Source organism: Juglans regia, chromosome 12 (assembly GCF_001411555.2).
Source record: "Juglans regia cultivar Chandler chromosome 12, Walnut 2.0, whole genome shotgun sequence".
NCBI classification, from domain to species: domain Eukaryota; kingdom Viridiplantae; phylum Streptophyta; class Magnoliopsida; order Fagales; family Juglandaceae; genus Juglans; species Juglans regia.
In genome coordinates, this window is record NC_049912.1 from 23116340 (window position 1) to 23122339 (window position 6000).

Below are 6000 nucleotides of genomic sequence, written 5' to 3' on the forward strand. Positions count from 1 at the left end.
ATATTCTTACTTTCATTATAGTTAAACTGTATATCAATGGCATCTAGCGGAAGAAAACGTGCGAGAGATCAGCCCAGCCAAAGTACTGGATCAGCAGCTCATGCTCCGGAGACGAGGCCTACACTTGTCGAGCGTGAAGTCATTTTGTCTGACTTCTCCATCTTTCATGGGAGGGACGGAGCATACAGTCCATCTTCACCGAGCGTGGATGGATACCGATCTGTGAGTAGCGGGGGACTGCATATCCAGAGATGGTCGGTGAGTTCTACCGTGCCATGGGAGAACTTAGCGCTGATGCTCTGTTCTACACCATATCAGTCCGGGGAGTAAGTATTAATTTCTCTCCCCGCATTATTGCTAAGTTCCTTAACATTCCTCGTATAGCCGACACATATCCTGCAGCGGCTACACCATCTGATTCCGACACATCGACCGCATCTTCCACGCTAGCCTCGAATGTAGATTCGGATGCTACTTCAGATGGTAGTGAGGATGAGGATCTACCAGATGATGGTCTCACAGACGATTAGGTGTGTCAGCTAGTGCGAGACCCATCGGCTCCTCCATATAATGGGAGCAAGGTGATCCAACAGGCTGATTGTATAGGATTTTTAGAATGCTTAATTTGATTGTTGTCTATAACATCGATCCGAAAAAACACAAGACTGATTTCGGGATCGATCGAGCCAGATTTTTGTTGCGGATAGCACGGGGGATCCCATTGATCTGGCATTGTATTTATTCCTCCGCATTCGATCGGAGTCACGCTTTTCCAATAGAGGTAGTCTACCATTTGCATTGCTGATATCTAACCTCCTACTCCGATCGGGGGTTACAGAGTCGGCCACTTAGCGAAGGTTGCTACAGATGGGGCCCCTTAACAAGATCACATTTAGCAAGAGCAAGGGGCACTTGTGAATGACTGCACCAGAATAGCCTAGTGATCCTCCCACAGATCCAGCTTCTAGTAGTGCTGTCGCTGTTGAGAGATAGCCTCCTGGGGCTATTTTGGATCAGATACGAGCTCTGTTTGTGGAGTTCGTTGAGCTCATCATGGAGAAGCTTAGGGATCTGGAAGGATCTATTAAAATGTTGCAAGAGGATATTGATATACTAAGGAATCAATAATTATGATCGTTTTAATTATTATTTTACTTTTTTATGTTGTATTGAACATTATATATTTGAGATATAATTAATGTATGGTTTTTATTTCTCATGTTTACTACTTTGTTTATTTTTTTCATTTTACTTGCCGTTCATGATAATATAAAAAATGATACTATCTTTAAAGTTTTATTTATATAAATTTAACATAAAAGAAATCATTATAAAGTTTTGAAGTTAATTACATAAAAGTAATTTATAAATTTATAAATATTTTAACTCACCTCAAATCATAATATATAATATATACACATTTTTATATTTTGAAAATGATAACAAATTAATGGCAAAATATATGCACAAATCCATACTAATAAAAAAAATTAATTGAATCTCTATCCGTTCGAACAAAGAAATTTAAGTTCGAACGATTGTTAACTTACCACGGGAAAAATAAATTAATTTCTAGCCAATATTATTATTCGAACAGATTATATACTATTTGAACGGACATTAATTCCATGTTCGAATCTATTTTGTTCCGTTCAAACAATTTTCCTTTTTTGAGACGATTTTGTTCATTACAAAATATCTTGTTCGAATGGATATTTTTCCGTTCGAATGAATTTAGTAGCTCAGACATTTTTGGAGACGAAAGGTAAATTTCGTCCCTAACAAATTTCATCCCTAAAAGTCAAATTTCTTGTAGTGTCTATCAATTTTATTTTAAATGGGGAGCAGTGATATTAAATGTAAAATTCAAACTAAAAAAATTAAATATTTTTGATGAAGTAACAATATCATATTAGCAACACAATTATGAAGTTTGCCAGAGTCGAAGAAAGCCATACAAAAATTAATATTCCTGAGAAACATGATGAAACACTTCCTCCGCTCGGGATTGTCAAATGTGTGTGCTTCTCAAAACCCTAACATATTTCTACTTGACCCAAACAGTTTCATTAAGAACAATGAAGACAAAGAACATAGTAAATTACCTTCGGGAAATCGACTCCAGTCGAGGGGATCAAGTGACGAATGGGATGAAAAATCGACTCCAACCCACTTTGATTAGGAAACGGGACCACGATGATAAAGAACAAAGCCTTAGGGTGTCAGAAAATTGATACTTTTTTCACTGGTGCGGACTCGGCATAAACTGAGGAAGATGCCGATTAGTGGGTTTTCAATGGGGTGGAGTCGCGTACATTGCTTACGCTCGAATCACGGGATTGGAGCAGTGGCGATGGTAGTGGTATCATTCGGTGGAAGTTGATCCCCAGAAATTTTGAGTGGGCGGCGATTAATTTGAAACTGGAGAGAAATGGAGAAGAAGAAAGTTAGGGACGACGAAGGAGAAAGCAGGATTTGGGGGGAAATGAGATAAATTTCTGGCCTTTTGGCGCCTTGTATCTTATAACACTATTGCAGCGAAATTGTGTGTCGCCAAAAGGTTTTCATATTTTGCGGTGCTTAAATTCGCCGGACTTATCATTAAAATCGTTACAGATGGGTAAAATATATTTTGTAGCGAACTTTAACCGCCGTAGATAGCTTTAAAATCGTTGTAGAAGGTAAATCTAAATAGCGCCCTTTCGAAGCAGCGTCGATTCACAAAATCGCCGTGAATAATTGGTTATTGTGGCGATATTATTCTTAGCAGACAAAAAATCGCCGCAATAGACCATTTTTCTTGCAGTGCAATGTTCACTTATAGATTATTAGATAAACAAAAAAGTACCAAATGTAGAAGGAAATCTAAAAGAATCAGTCATCAAAGAAAATTCTATTTATAACGTCAACGGGGAGAGCATAAGCTGGATCTATGGCTTTCAATCCTGGATATTCAAGAAGTGATAGTCCTGCAACAACAAACATGGACGACTTTTTTATTGTAAAATCAAGGAATCGCTAATAAAGGAGCAAAATCATGCGTAGGAAAATTAATGGAACCAAAACGGTTACACATAATCAATTAGCTTCCTAGGGATGTCGGATTGGAAAGCACCACATAAACAATGAATATAAATAGAAGAGAGAAACCGCCACTGTAAGAGTAAGATCTGGCAGTCTAAGATGAACTTAACAAGCTTTTCCTTGCCGATCCAATGAACCCTGTCTATCATGATCAAGCTAGAAAGAACCCACCATGAGTAGCAAACCTGAAGTGATGTAACAAAATTAGTGAGGAAGACTACAAACATGGAGTGGAAGACTAATCGAATTTCTATATACACCTACATCAGGGAGTTTCTCAGGACGGCCATTAAGACCCCCTGCTTTAACTTGCCGCTCGCAAAACCACCACCCAAGAAGGTCCTTGTCAATATGATGCAATGATCCCGTTATAGCAAGTGCACCCACACAACAGAAAACTGCAGAGCACACAAAATTTTCACTAGATTCCACGTCTAGATTTGACATGGAGAGAACTAAAAGGGCATAAATTGTTAACAGGATCTTGAGAAACTATATCACAGAGTTTGTGAATGTAACTGTTGGGTTCAACATGCAGACAACCAAAAGCAATATTTTCAGGTCGAAATTTGATATCCAGATCAAACAAGGGCGTAATTGTTCAAATATTTAATTCTGTAGGTGAACACTAATATCTACCACTAATAATCAGCTTCACCTTGAATTGATTTATATTCAACACTGTCAAATCAACTTACTAGTTCAAATAGCTTAAGATTACCCATTCTGTAAAATGGCATGAAGTGCTTCAAGCATTTGAGTGACTCGCAAATTTCTAACATTAGTGAAAAGGGCACTTCACAAGGAAAACGGAAAAAGGCTACAAAACAAACAAAGCTACTCAAACTTCATACAATATTAGCTCGGTAGGGAGCACTCAGGTAACTTAAGAATAAGGCTTAATTTTTACTCTTGAAAAGTTGAACCAGTCAAGCTCAACTAGGACCAGCTCAAGAAGCAGCTTGCACAATGTTGCATATTTGATAAACAAGTACTGAGCTTGAGCAGGCCTGTTACTCAACTCATTTGCTGAATGCAAGCCTAAGCAACCTCCACTTCAATGTATTGAGAGAAACAAAAGAAATGGGAGGGAGGTGGGGAGCTTCTATCAAGCATGGAGGTTTGGGCAACCAAGAGACAAATTGCAAAATTCACAGTTGATAGACAACAATTGAATCTGAGAAATGAGCAAGACTTCTGAGAAAAAGCTCAATGCATTTTTTATCAGATGCAAAACCTGAACATATTTTTCACCAGATAAAGATAACAATTAACAAAGAAATAAAGAAGACAATGGAAGTAAAACACACTTGATTTATAACGTACAGGTCAAATAGAAAACTTCATAATTAGACTGTTAAGTTGAATGTCTAACATACTTTGACCCGCATGGGACTCGCCACCAGGTGTGCATCCAAATCCACCATCCAAATTTTTGCAACTCACGATGTAGCTCACTGCCTTCTCCACATTGATTTTATTCAAATGATGTAATATTGAGAGACAACATATAGCAATGTAAGAGAACCTATAGGAAACAGTCTCTGTTTGGTAAAACTATTCAACCAAAGATGCTAACATCCAAAACCATGAGATGGCAAATAATAAAGCAGCAGTGGAAAGAATACCGTGTATCAACTTCGCCTCATTCATCCCCTGAAAATGATCCATCTTCATTTTGCAACCCAGCAATATCAGAATTAAATACATGCTATTTTACAACACCCAAAATGGAATATCAACAAGATACACAACTTTAGACTAGAAGTTAACTAGCTTGAGTTAACTAGCTTGGATACCTGAATGTAGAAAAAATTGCAATCGTTGTAATAATTGTAGCTACAGCAAATTTTGAGAAAAATAAAGTATTGTTTGATATGATATGATGTGGAGAATTTCTCAGAAAATACAGCAGTCTGTATGACAAAGGATACAATTAGTCACATTCTCAATGTCAAGAACATTTAGTTTGTCAAAAAGGGCCAAAACCTGTACAGCGCTTAGAGTATACAGTATGTGAGGGTCATGCCCAATGTTACCACCAAACCCACCTGCAAAACCGAATGTATTGTCATCTACCCCATTACTATAGTCATCTCCATATTTCTTTCTTTTATTTTTATTTATTTGTAATGTAAATCATTACTTAGTCTTGGGCTATAACCATCCGAAAAATCAAATACATCAAAGAGATGTACTACTTTTTTTTTCTAGTTTGAGGGGGTTTTGGGGGGGGGGGCATCACCCAACAGTTTCTCACTCATAATATACATAGCAGAATGCAACTTGACAATGCATTTGATTGAAGTAAGAAAAGTAAGCATCTATGAAAACCTGATTCGTGCTGGCATTTCATGATCCATGAGACAACCTCATCCACATCTACAGCATCAAGCTTCCCTAGAAGATCTAGAGTGGTCAATCCCCAGTATGCCCCATTCATTCTCAGATATTCCATTGCAACAGATATAAAGTCATCCTTCCTCTTGAGTGCAAGAAACATGAATTTTTGGTATAAATGAAAATAGAGTCATGTCAGCAACTAAAGATGTACTTAAATAACATAAAAAAGGTACATAAACGAGAGATACCTTTTCAACTGACAAAATGTATTGGACATGCTTCTCAGTTACAAGCTCCCCCATCTGCCAATTACTAAGCACATTAATCTAGGAATTTACAGTTGAAAACATTAAGAATGTATAAGTAATTAGAAACTTAACATCTCTTGGAAAATGTAGCGTTGGGTTCTTTATCTGTTCTTGTCTCATACAAAACCACTCAAAGCAAAGAGGTGCTTCATAAATTAAGGATAGATATGATCATATGAAGCTCAGAGTAACTAACTCATTTGAAACAGACTAGTGGAGAACAAAATTTCATTTTCAGTTCAATTCCCTATCAAATAGTCATCAA

The 6000-nt window shown here is 37.2% G+C and overlaps 1 pseudogene; it reads right to left on the reverse strand.

The window, feature by feature from the left end:
* LOC109022151 overlaps nt 1-6000 on the reverse strand; it is an 82717-nt pseudogene extending 76717 nt beyond the window's left edge.